The sequence below is a fragment of the Desmodus rotundus genome, chromosome 3, assembly GCF_022682495.2.
Source record: "Desmodus rotundus isolate HL8 chromosome 3, HLdesRot8A.1, whole genome shotgun sequence".
NCBI classification, from domain to species: domain Eukaryota; kingdom Metazoa; phylum Chordata; class Mammalia; order Chiroptera; family Phyllostomidae; genus Desmodus; species Desmodus rotundus.
This window is the reverse complement of record NC_071389.1, coordinates 127,727,326-127,747,661: the sequence shown is the minus strand read 5'-3', so window position 1 is coordinate 127,747,661 and position 20,336 is coordinate 127,727,326. Positions and strand designations below refer to the sequence as shown.

General features: G+C 35.4%; 1 protein-coding gene across 1 annotated transcript in view; it reads right to left on the bottom strand.

Moving 5' to 3' along the window:
* The window catches only part of ZDHHC17 (zinc finger DHHC-type palmitoyltransferase 17), a 94,963-nt gene that overhangs the window by 67,004 nt on the left and 7,623 nt on the right, over positions 1-20,336 (bottom strand). The gene's annotated exons all lie outside the window — the stretch shown is intronic.

Below are 20,336 nucleotides of genomic sequence, written 5' to 3'. Positions count from 1 at the left end.
AAAACATTTCAATATTTCTCTACTGGTTATATACTCTTTGAAAAATGCTCATTATTTAAATTAAGTTTTACTTTTTCTGAGGTCCGTACTCTTTAGAGAAAAACCATGTTCAAATAAATCTACCCTTGGTACACACTCTCAAAACAGAAAACAAATTAGTAACTGAAATTCATCTTCAGTTCTATACAACACTGTTATCCCTTCATCAAATTAACTCTCTCTCTCTCAGATCAAGTTTCCTATTATTCTAGCATTATCCCCAGCTGTAACACCTTCTTTTAAAACCTTCATTACACGTCAAATAAACTCTAATGTCCTAAAGACAGGAACCCAGGGATATTATTATTCTATTTTTCTCAGGTACTACCTTTTCTTATACTCATTCATGCACAGGACTTGTTAAGCATCTACCACATCAGGTGCATAAAGAACAATAGGACAACCCTGATAAAATGTAAATCCACTTAAATAGTTCTAAAAATGTCAATACTCTTAAAGAAACCTTTCATGTAAAAATTCAATTAAACACTAGTTTCATAGAAAATTATATCCATTCAAAGCTTATATTTTGTGTCCAATTTCCTATTTAAAGTACAAAGTTTGCTATGCATAGTCTGCTACCTCAATATAATGCAGCACTGAGATAGCTTTATTTTTTATATACAAACAGAAAAATTGAACATACTCAGCTCTAATATCAGCCATTCAAATTTATGATCCTGATATCTCTCTCTTGTTCTCTCACGCACACACACGAATGTAAATATAAGTAAAAGAATAAGGCATAACAAGAAATCTGGGAAGAATGAAATCCTTAGAAGAATTCATGCTCTCCTGGCTACTGATATTTAATAATCCAAATTGAATGGCATTTTATTGGAGAAAAAATGCTATAATCTTTAAATTACTCTAGCCATTCAATTTGTTTGGAAAACTCCAATATTAATTTGTTTGAGCCATAAACTGAGAAAACTGTCAATCTGAATATTTTCAAGGACTAGGAGTTAAAAAATCTCACAAAGCAAATTCTGCTTAGTATAGAACTTTTCAACATATTACTTCCTTATGAAAATGTTATAGCCAATATTGAAATACACAGTAATAATCATAAATCCATACTAGCAGAAGAAAATAGACATCAGTTTTAAGCAAAGATTCATAACACACATAATGCATATAGTTTATTAAGTGATTTTTTGAGAGACTCTTGGCTCAGATTCCATTAAAATGTAACTTGCCAAATTTGAATATGGGCAAGTATAGTTAGTATTCTGGGTATGTGCCACATTCTGAATAATCAATGAAGCAAACCAATACATAAGATTTTAACCATTTAATATTTTTAATCTTTCCTATTTAATTTTTGCACTGAATTACAGTTCCCAACTTCTCTGTATATTCAGAGAAGTTGGGAACTGTAGCTTTATATTCAGTGGGGTGAAGTCAAGAAAGACACTTCTTAGACCAGTAACACTTCTTTCTCTCTAAATTTTCTTTTCTGATTTTTATTCTCTCCTACCACCAGGAAAATAATTTTTTAAACTTTTGATTCTGACTTCTGTAGGGCAAAAAGGCACCTGAAGGAAAATAAAAATTGGTAGTAATTTACAAGCAAAATGGAATACTGCTGTATACCTGACAGAACGTGTATTGAGAGCTTACTATACATAAAGCACTCCCCACTGCACTGGCACTCCAGGCCAGGATAAGTATGAGGCCAGTACAGAGTTTAAGAAGGCGCCAAAAAACTCAGTAATAAGGGTTTCAATATTTTAATGAATTATGTTTTAAATATCAAAACACAATGGGAAAAAAAACCCAAACACCAGCATTTTAAATATAGACTGCATCATTATTGCTGATTTTTCTATTTGTGCCAGCTTCCACTGCAGTTGAGAAGCACTACAATACATGACAATGACAATACACTGCTTTACAGGCTTGAAACAAATTCTCATAAAACAAAAAATAAATTTCTATTTAAGGCTTACTATTACATTTCATGCTCTTTAATGTCATTTTTATCCCCAGAGACCCAGTCTCGGTTTCTGTACAGTCCATTTTGTCTGACGTTGCCAACTATGATCTTCCAAATGTACTAAAAATAATGATTTTATCCAACCTGCAAGGTTTTTTATTTGTTTTTACATAAGTAAAAGAAATCTTATTTTTTAAAAGATGGCTTTAAATATATCCCTAGAGTAATTCTAGAGAGGTAGAGTTATTCTCATAAAAAGTGTAAGAAATGGTGTTTAAGCAAATCTCCAACCTGTTTTACGACCAAAAAACAAAACAAAAAACCTATAATTCAGAACTTAATTTATTTTTCTCACTTCTAAACAGACTGGAAACTGATTTGTCTTTAGAATTAGTATGCTGTCAATGTGGCAAATGCCAACACTGTCTATTACCACAACCACTATCACTAGGCTTAGAAAGAACAACTGTAGTTTTTAAACCTTAAAGACACAAAATAAAAAACCACTGTGTTCATGGAAATAAGTATATCTTATAAATATACAGACAATATTAATTTTTTAAATTACAAATTTGCTATTAGATACAATTCAACATACAAATATTTAGTGACACTTGAAAATTCTATAATTTTTTCTTGATTTTAATGGGAACCAAGAAGTAAATTTTTTTTTTAACTTTTAAAACAGGAATAAATTTAGGTGGGATGAGTTGATTTTTTTTTAATTTTTATTGTTATTCAATTACAGTTGTATGCCTTTTCTCCCCATCCCTCCACCCCACCCCAGCAGAACTCCCTTCCTTCCCTCACCTCCACCCTCCCCCTTGAGTTTATCCAAGTGTCCTTTATACCTGTAATCCCCTCTCCTCACTGTCCCCTCCCCACTCCCCCCGGGAACCAAGAAGTAATTTAATTGAAAGCTCTGATATCAGATTCCTTAAAAAAAAAAAAAAACACGATTCAGCTGCTCTTTAAAAATTAAAAAAAATTCAAAGTCCTCCAAGATTTGAAGTCCTCCCAGACTTCTTCTAAGGCTAACATAACAATGATTTTATATAGTACCAGGGTATAGAAATGACAACCACTCGGAAGTTCCTTCAAGTACCTAGTTGACAGCCCTGGTACTCGTCGAAGAGAATTGGAAAGAGAAGAAGCACCTCCAAAATCTGCTGCTGAAGGAGTAGACACCAATGAGAAGAGACTGGGATAAGCTCAGCTACTATACACTACTGCTAAGAGAAACCAACATACTAGAACTCAAATTCTGTGTAAGTGCTGGCTTGTATGTCAAGATAATAGATGCCATTTATACACTGATTCGCATGCCCAGGTAGAATTACCAAACCAATCAACCCATTACCAAGTGTCCATGTGAAATCTGGCCAGCTTTTTAAAAATGCTGTGCCTATTAAATCTTTAGTTTACATTCACACACATATACAGGGTGCGACAGAAGGCCACTGAGTGTGGTTGGTAGGGTACATGAGTGTCTTGCACGAGATGGTCAGCAATTTGAACATTTTACCTAAAATGTCATATGGTTTGCTTGCGTGTGATATTGTTATGTTACAAAATTACATGCTTGATATTTTAGAATAAAAGATTTGGTGTAATTACTAGAGCATTAAAAAAGGGCGCTATTTGTGCCAGACCAAGTATAAAAAGGGTGGTGGTATTGACCAAAGAATCCTCTATAGGCCCAGTGCTTCTAGGTTTACTACCAACCAAACATAGGTGTGTTATAAGTCAAAAAAGGTTCTCCAAGCATGGGTTCTACAGTACAGTATGTCTGGAAACAAACATTCAGGAATATTCAGAAAGAAGAGTAAGGGAAGAGACCAGCAACTACAACACATTAAAAAGCAAACTAATGTAAAAATAGGGGCATTGTTACAAAAAGTCAGAGCAAGGAAACACAGCTTGAAGAATGAGAATCAAAATCAGGAGGAAAAGATATTCAATAAATGGTATAAAAAGGACAACTGGCTAGTCATTTGGGATTTTTAAAAAATTCACCAGGCTCCAATATAAAAGGGTGATACGCTTGATGAAAAGATACCAATAAATACACTCAAGGCTATAGTTTCTTTAATGGCAGATGATATGAGCCTGAAAATAACAGGACCAGAGCAAAATTCAGGGCAGCATGCTCCCAGGTGAAGGCTTCCCAGGTCAGCCATACCCCCACAAGATGCCTATACCCTTCCCTGGTGAGGGACACATGCATACCTTCCTCTTCTTGGGGAGTCTTTGTGTCACCCCCCTGAGATCTCTGGAATATTTTGGAGACTCTGGACATATGCTTCGTGCTTATCAGATCTAAGTAACTTGTTCAAAACAGCCCCAGGACTTTTCCTAAATACTTACTTCAAGACAAATTAAATTGAAGATCTGTTTCCCAGGCTTCCTGGGTATGTGACTATCCACTAGCAGGACCAGACCTCAGTCTGCCTAAGGACTCTTCCTATAGATTCCCACCTTACTCCTTGTATCAACTAACTTCCAGCCAGACCAAAGACTTAAATATAAGAATACTGGCAAGAAAAGTGCTAATGAAAAAAAAAATCTGAGAAAAGCATAACAACACATTTGAAAAATGGGCAAAGACTATATAGACAATTCAAAGAAAAAAATACAATGGCAAATATATGTATAAACAGATGCCATAATTCTATATTAATTAAATCCATTACCAAACTTAAAAAAAAAAAGGGAGAGAAATCAACTCAATAAAATTCTAGGGCACGTATGTGTTCCCTGCTGCCTGCTTTTGGTGCATAGCCCATATACACAGGTAAATTAGCAAACCATTAGGGCTTAACTACATGCTTATGACTTGTACTATGTAAATGTCTGCTGTCAGGAATCACTCTAAAAGGCTAGACTCTGATTCAAGGAGCTAAATGTACTTAATTATATAATTCTGCTGCTAAAATTTAATTCCATTAAATGTATAAGACAAAATTAGAATACTGCATAGGGATGCTCACAAAAAGAAAACAGAAAAGAAAAAAAAAAAGTCTCTGTGTGTACCTGACACTTTTCTAAGCCCTAACAAATCAATGGGCCAAATGTGAGGCCATCTTAACACCTGAGGAAGTAATGAACTAAACTCTAAGGATACCATAAGGATTTTTAAAAAGAAATATTGATCATCATGAAAAAAGGCAACATAAGCATAAAACATATATAACCAAGTGAATAATAAATGACAAAGGAAAACCTATAGCCACACAAAACTCTAAAATAACTTTCTTTAAAAATGTTTTTAATTAATAGGGCCAGCAGATGGCACTACACTCAAGACAGAATCCTTTACTAAGCCATTTGAGGTGCCTTCTGTAAGGGAAGATGGGACAAAACTTACGTGGTTATATAATGGAAAGATTTCAATTTTTTTCCAGTAAGCAACTGGTCTCTCACAAATTATGTGTTCTTTTGTGGTCCCTGATCCCTGGCTAATGGTACCTGAGTGCTGCATCCAATTATCAGAGCCCAACCTGAGGCAGTTTCTCCTTATGGTGTAGTATCACCCACCATTACCTCAATCCAAACTATCAAATTAATATTGCTTGCTTCCAACAAATTTTAGGCCAGGAAAATGTTCATCACCTTTCATCTTCTTCAAAAACTTGTTTTCACTTCATTTCCTTCTAGCATTAATCCATATGTACACACATATTTGTAACAATATGCATACATTTGGCACTTTTTTTCTTTCCACAGACATTTGATCAACAAAGGCCTATATATATATTTTTCCCCCCCTCTATCTCTTTAAAAATAAACTATTTTTTAGGATAGTTTAAGATTTACAAAAACAGGGTTCCCACACTCTACATGCCCAGTTTCCTCTATTATTAACACCCAATATTATTAGTGTGGTACATTTGTTACAATTAATGAATCAATGCCGAAACATTATTTTTAACTGAAATCTATACTTTATTCAAATTTCCTTAGTTTTTACATAACGTCCTTTTTCTGTTCCAAGATCCATCTATGATATCACATTACATTTAAAAATGGCTCCCTGCACTCCTCTTGGCTATGACAATTTCTCAGATTTCCTTTGTTTTTGATAAGCTTGACAGTTTTTTGAAGGGTCAGGTATTTTGCAGAATGTCCCTCAAATGGAATTTGTCTGGGTTTTATTCCTCTAATCATTAGACGGGAATTTTGTGTTTTTAGGAGAAGGCATTTTTTAATTCAACCTAATTTTTCAAATTTCTTTTCACTCTTGCTATACAGTCTTTATTTGGCCACATTTATATATATATATATTCCCCCCCCCACCCAAGGACATTTTTTCATTGCTTTTAGAGAAAGAGGAACGAGAGAGAGAAAAACATTGATTTGTTGCCTTTTTGTACACACCCTGACCAGGAATCGAACCTGCTACCTTTCGGTCTATGGGACTATGCTCCAACCAACTGAGTCACACAGGCCAGGGCAAAATGTTCATATATTTTATGTAATCTATAATCACAGTACTCACATGTTATACTCCTCCCTTTTATACTTCCTCATGTCATTACACATAATTTTTTATAAGTACTGTACTGCTTTTAACCACTGCAAAATATTTAAACTGATATATTGAAACATACTGAAACACTTCCCAACCACTGAACATTTAGCTTATTCATACATTCCTTAACTCAGCGATTTTCAACCTTTTTCATCTCATGGCACATATAAAATAATTACTAAAATTCTGCAGCACACCAAAAAATATGTTTTGTGATGATCTGACAAAAAAAAGGTATTAATTTTGATTCATTCACACCAGATAGTTATTGTGTTGGCCACTGTCATTTTTTAATTTGATAATCTAAGGGAAAATAAGTCAGTACTACTGACTAAATGGTCAGGTATTACATGTTTTAAAAATTCTTACAGCATGCTGGTTGAAATACGCTGCCCTAACTAAACTCATAGCTATTTCTCAGGCATGCCACTTCTATGTCTTCCCCTAATGTTCTCTACACCATTAGGCTGTAAGCTATGACAAGGTTAGAACCCTATTTTAATAATTTGTATACTCCCAGTGCTTTGCATGCACAGAACATAGCATATTAGTGCCCTTAAATGAAAGAATAAGTGAATGGATTTTTTCCTAAGTAAAAAATATTTATTTTAACTCATTTAACATTTCTTCTTTTTAACTGGAGTAAACTTCATGGTAAGAGATTCTTGGAGGGTATAAATATTTTTATGGTTCTTGATATGCTATCTAAATTGTTTTTACAAAAGGATTATATTTATAATCCCACCAGCAATATATGATTAACCATTTTCCTATAAACTCACTGGCACTAGGAATTATTTTTTAATTATCCCCAAATTTAAATAGAAATTTCAACTTTAAATATAATATCCTGTTCTATTTCTTTTGAGAATTTCCCATTCTTATCCTTTAGCCATTTTATTTGAGTCCTGAAATTTGTTAAATACATTTCAATCAGATTTTTACGGCTATAGAGAATTAGATATTAACCTTTTTCTTAATGATCTAAACGCTTCTGTTTCATTTTTAGTATTAAAGCTTTCAATATATTTCAAGGAACATACTTTTTAGAGTTACATACATTATTCTTTTTCTTGGGCTCTTTTGGTCTTGATTTTTATATTTACACTGTAATCACCAGTACCACCCATCAAATATTTCCAGCTCTCTTCCAAAGCACATGGCAGGGTTGTATGTCCTTGGTCCCTTGAAAGTTAAGTGTGTCCAAGTAACTGACTTCCTTTTTAACCAACAGAATACAAGTAAAAAGACATGATGCTTTCAGAGAATAGGTTTTAAGAGCCATACACAATTCCTCCCTCTCTCTTTCCCTCTGCCACGGAGATTGTCAACGTTCCAGAGAATGTAGATCAGTCCGGGTCCAAGGGCAGCCACCATCCAGCCCACAATGTATGTGTACTGAACCACAAACATTTAAACCACTAAATTTCAGGACTGTTTCTGCAGCAAAACCTAGTTTACCCTGACATAAAATTCTGAGAGTTATTTTGGTAAGTACTATGCAGATGGGGAATCTACATAAATAATTTTCATTGAATTTGGAGCTAGTTATTAACTAGTATATGGGAGTATTACAAATGTTCAGCTTTATCTTACATCTGGCCACAATATAAAAATGTAACCTCTGATTTTTTGATGATCTTTTTGAATAGTCTAATAATACAATCAAATATGTGAATTAGTATGGTTTTCCATTTCCATGGCATAGGCAAAAACATCAAATGCAATATTGGAAAAAAATGACAATACATCCTTATTTCTTTGTATTTTTCTCCATTTTAAAAAGGCAATCCTTTCATTGTTTCTCCACTATATATAAAGTTGTTAAATTGTCCTTATTCAAATACTGTACATTGCAAAGAATGAGTTAATACTGCATTTGGATATAAATGCCCACTTGACCATCACATCCTGGCATTATAGAATATGTCCAATTTCACATTTCAGTCAAGATTAATTCCCAATTTTATTCTTCAACTCTAAGATTGTAACTAACAGTTTTTAATATAACTCCCAGTAGAACTGAGTACGGAAGTCACCTTCCCTCCCTCTTGCCCCTCACACCCACAACCTACTCTTCTCATCAGCAGCCCGAACCACATTTTCAATGAGGCCACAGAAAAGTGGAGCGTGTACACACAGAATGCCCCATATCTGGAAAATTCTGAGGAAGTACTTTTTGGGAGTTGTAATTTTTTTTTTTAACTTCATGGATCAAGTACACAGGTAAATTAGTTAAGTATAATTACCAAAATGCAAATATAGAAACACTGAAAATCCTAGAAGAAGAAATGCACAAATCCCATCTTCAAATGAAAATAAACAAAGGCACTTTGGCCTCTAGTTCAGTAGGCAAGAGAATCAGGGAATTTTGGGAGAGGAAATAAGATTAGATATGCCATTTTAAAAGATCATCCAGTAATTTTTCCCCCTTACCACCTCGCCAACATATTCTTCCTCCTTCCTGTACTATTTACTAGAAGGCATTTCCAACTATCAAACATCCAAGGTAAAAACTCATTCAACCTTGACTCATTCTCCCCAAATCTCAGATGTAATTAATTAGTTACCAAGTCTTAACTACTTTTCTCAAAACAAATCCTTATCAGTCCTTTTGTTTTACCTCTGGACTATCCTCTCAACACACTGCTGCCCACATTGCTGCTCCCCTGCTTAAAATTCTAAAAATTACACAGACAGGGTAAAACAAGAAAATTCTAGTAATCGTACAAAATTGCATAAACTGGCCCAAATTTACTTTTTCCCACGTTAGTATCAACCATTTCCTTCCAAGCATCCTACATGTTTAATAGCCATTTCAAGAAGTCATGTTGGGGGGGATATGGAGACTACTGTACTTGAACAATAAAAAAATAATAATTTTAATTAAAAAAAAAGAAGTCATGTACTTTCAAAACATCAGTATCTTTTTGCTCATGTTAGCATTTTTCAGAAGGCACACTGCATCTCAGGTTTGGCAAACTTTTACAAATCCTTCGATTCCAATGTCATCATACCCATCCCTCCTTGTTCTCCTCAGGCAGAATTAACTGTCCTGCCATCTGTGTTCCTGTTGCTATGCAAACATACTAGTGTACCATGTGATGGCATATGTGTTAGTTTCCCATTGCAGCTATAAGAGATTACCACAAACAAGAGGAATTTATTATCTCTCAGTTCTGGAGGTAAGAAGTCCAAAATTAAATAAATATCAGTATCCCAAGGTGTCATCAGGGCCATGCTCCCTCTGGAGACTCTAGGACAGAAGCCATTCTTTGCCTCTTCCAGCTCTGGTGGGCTTCTGGTACTTCTTGGCTTGTGATGACATCACTCCAATACTTGAGGCCACCACCTTCAAATTCAGCGAGTCAGCTTCATATAGCCTTCTCTGCGTGTACGCTCAAATCTCCCTCTGCTCCCTCTTATAAAAATACACGTGATTAAGCCCTGGCTGGTGTGGCTCAGTGGACTGAGCACCACCCCACAAACCAAAGGTCACTGGTTCCATTACTTGTCAGGGCAAAGTCTGGGTTGCAGGTTTGGTCCCCAGTTGGGGGTGTACAAGAGGCAACCAATCAATGTTTCTCACACATTGATGTTTCTGTTCTGCTCTTTCTCCTTCCCTTCCCTTCTCTTCTCTCTAAAAAAATAATAAAGAAAATCTTTAAAAAATGAATACATGTGATTAGCCCTAACTGGTGTGGCCTGATTCATAGGGTGTCATCCAGCAAAACAAAACGTCACCATTTGATTCCTGGTCAGAGCCCATGCCTGGGTCGTTGGTTTGGTCCTGGTCCGGGTGCAGGCAGGAGGCAACTGATCAATGTTTCTCTCTCACATCAATGTTTCTCTCCCTTTCCCTCTCTCTAAAACTAAATAAGTAAAATCTTTTTAAAAGAATACATGTGATTACATATAGGGTCCGTGTGGATATCCAGGATAATCTCCCCATCTCAAGACTCTTCATTTCATCATCCCTGCAATGTATTTTTCCCCTACAAGATAACATAAATTCCAGGTATTAAGACTTGCTATCTTTGGGAGAAGATGGGCGGGGTGGAATATTCTGCCTATCATAGGATGAGCACAAAGGTGGAAAAGTGAGAAGTAAAGGAACGAAGTTCACTTTACACAGGTTGTACTTTTCTCTCAGCTATCAAAACCCCTCAATCATTGGTGATACCAACTGTTGGGTCTCTCATGTGAGGCCTTCTGAGAATTCTAAAATTCACCCCATGGAAACAAAGACTCTCTTTTCAGCCAAACTTCAGTCCAACTCCTCTGAGCTATCTGCTCAACTAGGCCTCAACCTTGGATTCCGTTATTACTGGACAGCATAGTCCAGTTTTAGCAAAAACCCTGCCAAGTCAGTAAAAAGAGAATTTTCCACCCCTGATATCTGATCAACCTGGCCTGCCTTCAGCAAGAATCCTGTTAAATTGGTTTAGCAAGAATTCCATCCTTAATGTCTCCTCTTAGTATTTTCCATCCACTGACCCCCTCATTCTGTTTGTTGACTTTCAACCCGCAATTATCACTGCTGTCTTTGGAATTGAGCCCAGTTCCATACCGAGGGCTTCTTTTTCCCTACTGCAATAGTGTCTGAATGAAATTCATTTTTACCACTTTACTGTCCAGCTCTGCTTTTCTTAACAGAACCTGCCTCTGCAACATTCTCTGGTGCAAAAGAGACATTCTCCAGCTCACTTCTAAAAACTCCTTCTCAGCCCCTATCCCAGGGGTATAACCCTGGGGCTGCTTCTGCAGAGCAGTCAACTCTCTTTAATAAAAGTCTCTTTCGAGGTGGCTCTAGTTTATCTAGCCTCTAAACTGTTTGGTTGGCCCAAGGAAATATCAAACAGAGAAAGTTCTCGCTCTGGTTCTTCCATTGCAAGGTTATTTTTTATATCTCTTACCCTTTTCACTTCCCCAGTAGAACAGCAGAAGTGGCCAGTTTCTGAGCCTTCAACAACTCCAAGGGACCCATATCACACTTTTCTAAGAATTCTCTAACACTCCAGTCAGATAGCACCTGAGGGAAGCCTCACTATTTTCTGCAAACTAGCAGGAGTCCAGCCAAAGAAACATCTTCCTTCTAGAAAAATCCCAGTGTTCCAGAGGAATTGTTTGCAACCCACATGGAGGGCAATATAAACACCACAGCACTCCCTCTCGGGTTGATAACTCTTCAAAGAACCCTTCCTCCCATTAAAGACTCTATCTTGTATAGACCGGAAGTAACAGTTCCAGAATAAATTATGGCCATTTCCCAGCAAGTTAAGCATATCTGTTCATACCACAGGAATCCTTTGTCAGCTACTGTCCTCAGCTCTAAGTTCCAGGAAAAAATGCTTAGATGACAAGAAAAGTCCCACTTAATATCCTATTATACAAAATACATCATAAAGTATTTATCCTTTCATGCTTAGTTTTCACTTAACATTACATTTCTGAGATTTACCTGTGCTGAAACATGTAGTTCTAGTTTATTGAATGCAATTGCTAGGGGACATCCCACTATATCAGCAATTTTCAACCAGTATGCGGCAAGAGGTACGCTAGGGTGCCACAAGAATTTTTAAAACATGCAATCAATACCTGACTATTTAGTCAGGGGCACTGACCTCTTTTCCCTTAGATCAGCAGATTAAAAACTGACAACAGCCAATACAACAATAGCTATATGCTATGAATGAATCCAAATTATACCTATTTTTTGTCAGATCGGCAATTCTATATTTTTGGGTATGCAGAGAATTATAGTAATCAGTTTATGTGCGCCATGAAATGAGAAAAGTTGAAAGTTAGTGACTTATATGAATAAACCACATACATTCACCTTCTAAGAGACTTTTTGCTACTACAGACCATACTGCAATAACCAATCTTATAGAGGTCTCATCTGTAAGTTTCTCTAGGTTAAACACCTAGTAGCAGAACGTCTGGATAAAAAGACTTCAAGTTATCTTTAACTTCACTATCATTAAAATGCTTTCTAAGGTGGTAGTACCAACTTACATTCTCACTAGCAATTCATGAGTTTTCCTTATATTATACTTAAATCTACCAAACTTCTTGACCTGGGAGGGGATCTAATGGGTATCAAATTACATCTTGTTTTGATCTTCAGTTCCCTGAAGCAAAGTGAATAAACTTAGCTAGGGCAGATCAACTATTTCAATGATGTTGAAAAGTCAAGAAGGATAAGGACTACAAGTAGACCACTGAATTTATCAATACAGATACCACAGTACTTAGACAAGGTGGGGGCACATAGGAGAAAGAAAGAAAAGACAGAAGAAAAATAGCAACGGCAAGTACAGGCAAATCCTTTGAAGAGTTTTGCTACAAAGAAGAGCAAGAAAAATGTAGTAGGAGAGAAGTGGAATCAAAGAAAAATACAATTTTGGTTTTTTTTTTTTTTAGGCTAGAAGAAACGATCCCTAGCAGAAACAATCTAGTAGATCCAAAAATCATTGATGTAGGGCTATGAGTAGAGCACCGCTGAAGAGACGCCTGACATGGACCTGAGAGGACAGAAGTTAGTGTAACCAAACATATACAGTACTTTTAAGCTGAAAACCACAAAACACCAATGAAAGAAATCCAAGATCTAAATAGGCACATACTATATTCATGGATTAAAAGACTCAACATGGTAAAGATGTCAATCCTCCCCACACTGATATACAAGTTTAATACAATTTTGATCAAAATTTCAGCAAGATATTTTGTAGATATAAACAAGGTTATTCTCAAAGTTATATAACAAAGCAACTAAAAGTGCTAAAATAATTGTGGAAAAGATGAATAAAGTAGGCAGAAGCAACCTACTCAATTTCAAGACCTAATATATAGCTAAAGTAATTAAAATTGTGTAGCTTTGGCTGAGAAATAGACACAAACACACACACACACACACACACACACACACATATATATATATATTTAAAAAAAGAACATAACCCAGAAATAGAAACACATAAACATGCTCAACTGATTTTGACAACAATGTAAAAGCAATTCAATGAAGGAAAGATAAGCTTTTCAACAAACTGTTGAACATCTTATAGGCAAATAAATAAATAAACACACCTCAACCTAATTCTCACACTTTACATAAAAAATAACTACAACCACCATGGCTGGGCATCTCTGCTGGTTAGAGCACTGTCCTAATATGCCAAGGTTGCAGGTTCAATCTCCGGTCAGGGCACATATGAGTACAAGAAACCACCAATGAATGCCTAAGTAAGTGGAACAGCAAATCGATGTTTCTCTCTCTCTCACACCCCCACTTCCGCTCTCTCTCTAAAATCAATAAATTTAAAATTTTTTTTAAAAACTCAAAATTGACCTTGAATTTAAATGTTACATGTAAAATTATAAACTGTTAAAAAAAAAAGGGAAGAAAATCTTTGGTAGTTTGGCAAAGAGATCTGACTTGACACACAAAGCACAATCCATAAATATAAACTGGAATTCATCAAAATTTAAACTTAGGATCTGAGAAAGCCCATTATGAGAGTCAAAAGACAAGCTATAGGCAGGGAGAAAAATATTTGCAAACCATAACAAAGAACCAGTGTCTGGGAAATATAAAAACCCTCTCAACACTCAACAGTAAAGCTAGCACACAACCCATCCTTAGCAGCCCCTCCTGAACAACAAGCTGGCTTCAGGGTAAAATATTCTCCGATCTACTACTTCCCATCATGCCACTCCTGGTCAGCCCACTTCCTCACACGCAGTTCTTTCTAGCCTTGTTAACTCCTTGCTACAAAAGAAAACCTTTTTCTGCCTAATACTTGAGAAATGTGTAGATCTTTGGTAAGCACATTCTTCCACTGTAAAAGCTTCCCTCTCCCTATTGCAATAGTTCTTTCCTACCTTGCAGTAATCATTTCAAATTAAATCTGTCTTTACTAAGAAAAAACACTCAACAGTAAAATAATCAATTTTAAAAATTGGCAAAAGACACTGTTGTGAGCTGAACTGTGTCCCTCAAAATCTCTGCATTGAAGCCGTAACTCCCAATGTCTCAGAATGTCTCTGTATTTGAAGCCTGGCCCTTTGAAGAGAGGGTTAAGTTAAAATGAGGCCATCAGGGCAGACCCTATTCCAGTATGACTGGTGTCCTTAAAGGAAGAGAAAATCTGGATGCATAGGCACCAGGGGCCTATGTGCACAAAGGAAAAACCATGTGAGAACAGAGCAATAGGGCAGCCATCTGTAAGCCAAAGAGTGGGACCTCAGAAGAAACCACACTGGCCAATACCTTAGTCTTGGTTGGACTCCTAGCCTCCAGAACCTTAAGAAAATAAATCTCCATTATTTAAGCCACCCAGTCTGTGGCATTTTGTTATGGCAGCCCTACAAACTAATACAACACAGATATTTCACCCAAGGGGATATATGGATGACAAATAAGCACATGAAATAATAGCATCATTAGCCATTAGGAAAGTGAAAATTAATACCACAATGAGCTATCACCACATATTTATTAAAACAGGCTAAAATTGAAAAGTGACACCACCAAATGTTGGTGAGGATACAGAGAGATCAGACCACTCATCTACTCCTGGTTGCAGTGTAAAATGTAAAGCCACTCTGGAAAACAGCTTGACAGTTTTTTAAAACATTATTGTACAACTACCATCTGACCCAACTGTACTCTTGGGCATTTATCCTGGGGAAATAAATATTTATGTTTACACAAGGACCTGTACACAAATGGTTAAAGCACCTTTATTTATAACAACCAAAAATGGAAACAACCCAGATGTCCTTCTATAAGTAAACAGTTAAACAAACTGTCATACATCAACATATTATCCAGTAATAAAAAGCAATGAACTACTGATACACTCTACAAACTACATGAATCTCCAGAGAATTATGCTGGATGAAAAAAGCCATCTTATATGGCTACACATGACATGGTTCCATTTAAATACATTCTTAAAATTAAAAAATTACAGAAATGAAAAATAGGTTAATATGGTATACAAAGACGATATGATTAGTGTGGGTATATAATGGCAATGTGAAGGATCTTGTGGTGGCAGAAATGTTCTATATCTTTAATGATTCGATATTAATCTCCTGGTTGTGATATTGTATTATAATTTTACAAGGGGTTACCATATGGGGGACCCTAGGTAAAGGGCACACAGGATCTCTCTGTATTTTTTTCTTAATTACATGTGAATCTACAATTATCTTGAAATGAAAGTTTTTAAAATTATCAACTTACAAATTTAAAATTCATGTAATTTATCATAAATAAAATATGCCTCAATAAAGAGCAATGCAGTAAAAAAATTTTTTTAAAGACATACATTTTTTTAAAAACTATCCATATCAGTGTTATACAATAGAACTTTCTGCAATTATGAACATATTATATATCCACTAGCCACACATGTGGCCAATAAACACTTGATATATTACTAATATGACTGAAAAGCTGGTTATTTTTATTCATTTTAATTAATGTAAATTTACATAGCCACATGTCATTGGTGGCTACCATATTTGACAAGGCAGGTCCAGACATTATGAAAAATGGGAAATATCATTATATGCTAAGATGGAACTATGTCCAAAGTACATTCAGAAAAAAATGCAAATTTTATAACATATGATACCATTTATGTAACAAAACCAAGGAAATAAAATATATATAAGCATGTACATAAAATATACATTTATATGTGCTTTTACATTTTACTACATACCCTTTTGTACTATTTAAATTTTTAACAATAATCATGTGTCACTTTTTAAAAATTTTATTATTATTATTATTTAATTCTTACCCTAAGATACATTTTATTGATTTTAGAGAGAGGAAGAGAGACAGAGAGAGAGAGAAACATTGATGTGAGCGATAAATCAATTGGTTGCCTCCTGTATGCCCCCTGAACCAGGAGCTGAACATGCAACCTAGGTATGCGCTCCAATTGGGGATGGAACCCACTACCCTTCTGGTATACAGGAGGCATACAACACTCCAACCAATTGAGCCACCAGCCAGGGATATGTCACGTTTTTTTTTAAGACAAGAAAATCTCTGCTGGAATTTCAATTTCTGATACCTTGAAAATTCATATACAATTCAACAATACAGAATAAATCAGATGGCAGAATAACAGTTCAGGAAATTTAAGTTTTTATTTGGTGTGCTATGTTATAGAGCTAGATTCTAATTTGTCAATTTTTTCCCCCAAATGTGGCCCTTTTTTTGGATTTGGTTACATTCAATTATTCACAGGAATAAAAAGGAGACAAGGAAAAAATTTCAAATAATGGTTACTTCTATCAAGTTAATTAACTTCTTAAACAACTGGAAGATCCTGGATATTTACACTGGGTGTTCAGTAAGAAAGCAAAATTTCTTTAGAAAATAATGTCTACAGTTTATTCATGATTATAACTATAGAATTATGAATAAAGATTAAAGAAGTATTTATAAGTACAGTTAAGGGAGATAAAATCTCCAAGGTGGAAACAGGTTTAACAATGGTATACATGCACTCCTATAACCTTGAACTGTTGAAAGAAAGGTTATAAAACAATATAGCTAACTCTATGTGCCAAGTACTCTTCTAAACTTTATTTAGAGAAAGGATTCCATAGAAGCAAAGATGCTATTGATTTTAAGATGCACTATTACTGTATGCATCACTGAGAACACTGCCAACTGATCTATATACAATGCTTTCTATCATTTAGAAGTTTTATTTTTTACTAATTGAAAGATTGCTTCTAGACTTATTTAGACAATTTTATCTTATATGACTCTTTTGATATATTCAAAGGATAACCGTATATAAGCAAAATAAATTGGTTACTGAATTGCTAAAACATTACTACCACTTGACCAAAAGCAAGACATCATTTTCAGAGATATTAAAACATAAAATATGTACATGTTAAAATCTACAAAATATGGTTTATTAACTCTTTTAACTTCAAAAGAAACCTAAGAGATAGATGCTATTATTGTCTCCATTTTCCAGATAAAAATGAAGCACCAAGAGATTAAGCAATTTATTATCTCAAGATCAAAGATCAAACAACTACTAATTGCTGGATGTGGCACTCAAACTACACTGTTCTTCCTGAAATGTACCCCAGAAAGCTCCTACCAGAATGTGTCTAGCAACAAATCTTTAGAAGAGATTTAGAAATAATACAAATGATAACAGGATTCTTCCAAAAGGCTTAAACCTGAGGTACCTACAATTAAGCCAGCAGCACTGGTATTCCCATTAGCTATTGACACAGATTTGATACTGAGAACATTTATCTCAAACCCCTCTACCCTGATCCATACCTTGGGGTATTTCACTTCCTTTCAAGGGATTTTAATCAATGAAAATATATTTTACCTTATGAATTTAAACAAAGCAGGAGAAAAAAACTAAAGGACTGAATTAAAAATTTTTGAAAAAGAGGGATTTTAAGGAAATCTAGTTTTATTACTTCAAGTCAAAGGGTTACTCAAAGTGGCCTTAGATCAACTGCCAAGATTGAGACCTCCCATAGCTACTTTGATAACTTGGAAGAACTGACAGTAACTTTGACAGAATTTTTTCCTTATTTAGTAAAAAAATAATTTGCATTTTACCTATTAATTTATATGGCACAGTACATCTGAGGGTTATGGGTTTGGTGTCAGAGTTCAGGTTCTAATAAAAACTCAGCCAAATACTAATTATGTGAAATTGAATAAATTACCTCTATGAGTCTGCGTCCTAGTCTGTAAATTGAATAATACCTACTTTTCAGAACTACTATAGAGTAAATAAGCAAAACATGGATATAACGAAAATGTGAATGGATAAACTGTTACATCCAGACTATGGAATATTATTCGGCTCTAATAAGAAATGAGCTCTTTAGCCATGAAAAGACATGAGAAAATTCAAATGCCTATCACTAAGTGAAAGAAGCCAGTCTAAAAAGGCTACAAACTGTAATCTCAACTATATGACAGTTTGGCAGAAGTCCTGACCAGCATGGCTCAGTTGGTTGAGCATCATCCCACAAAGCAAAAGGTCATTGGTTCAATTCCCAGTCAGGGCACATGCCTGGGTTGCAGGCTGGTCCCAGCTGGGGCGTGCACAGGAGGCAACCAATTGATGCTTCTCTCACACATAGGTTTCTCCCTCTCTTTCTCCCTCCCTTCCCCTTTCTCTAAAAATAAAAAAATACAACAGAATAAAAAAGCAAACAAAATATAACCAGAGACATTGAAGTTAAGAACAATCTAACAATAGCCAGGGGGGAGTGGGGAGGGTACAGTGAGGAGAGGGGGTTACAGGAACTACTATAAAGGACACATGGACAAAATCAAGGGGGAGGGGGGAGGGAGGGAGGGAAGTGGGTTTGGCTGGGGTGGGGTGGAAGGGTAGGAAGAAAAGGAATACAGCTGTAATTGAATAACAATAAACATTTTTTAAAAAATAAAAAAAATAAAATTAGATAGGAAAAAAAAAATCCTAAAAAAAAAAAAAGACTAAGGAGACAGAAAACAACCTAAAAAGATCAATGGTTGCCGGAGTTAAGAGGTGGAAGGGATGACTAGCTGAACACTGAGACTCTTTAGAGGCAGTGAAACTATTCTGTATGATACTGTAATAGCAGACACACGTCATTAAACATTTGTCAAAACCATAGGACGTATACCAAAAGTGAACCATAATATAAAGTATGAACCTTGGATAAAAATAATGCACCAATCAATGCAGGTTCATCAACTGTAACAAATGCACCACCCTGGTGCAGGATGCTGACAGTGGAGGAGGCTCTGCATGTGTGGGAGCAGTGTGTAAATGGGAATTCTCTATACTTGATGATCAATTTTGATGTGAACCTAAAACTACTCTAAAACACAGTCTTTAAAAATTGTTTTTAATTTTTTAAGTAAATGAGGACATTCGCAAGCAAAAGCTAGCCAGTGCCTGCCTGGCAATTAATATTCAATCAACCCTATAGCTATTATCACCACTACCACATTGTGCTGTGCTAGAAAAGGAGGCAACTGGATTTAAGCAGTTTGAACCTGGATTCAAACTCAATTCTGCCACTTAGCAGCAACTTACTCTCTCTATGCCTCAATAACCTCATATGTAAAATAGATGTAAAAGCAGTGTGAGAACTGGATGAATGAATATGTAATACTGTGGTACCTCGGTAATCATTAATTCGATCTGGAACTCATAAGGAGTGCTGAAACCAACCAGTACCTAATGATGAAGCAATTTCTCTTGTGGGGTTGTGTTGTGACTCATAAAAGTTGTAGCATATGCAATGAGTCCCAAGCAAGCTCCAAGTGCTAAAACATTTTTTTCTCCTCAAAATGCAAGGAGTACAGGATTTGATGAGTTCTGAAGCCAATGAGTACCGAGGTATGATTATATATGCAAAACTGTTTAGGATAGTGCCTAGCTCATAGTTATTATATGACAAGTGCTAGCTAGCAATTACCATTATTATCATCTATATCATCTATGTGATTGAGGAGGAAACATGAAAAGTACAAAGTACAATGCCTCAAACATTAAATGTCAAATTAGCTTTCTTCCTCGTCCTGTAACAAAACTTTTCCTATATATCAAAGACATATCAGAGAGTGAGGGATCACATGTGGGAGTATATATCAGATCACCTCTGGAACTGTTCAAAATATACATATTACAAACCCACATACTAAATTAGAAACTTTAAGAAGTGTATATGAAAACATGTATATGCTAACAACATTCTCCATAGATTCTTACACACACAGATCCTTCCTTTACCCAACCACACAAC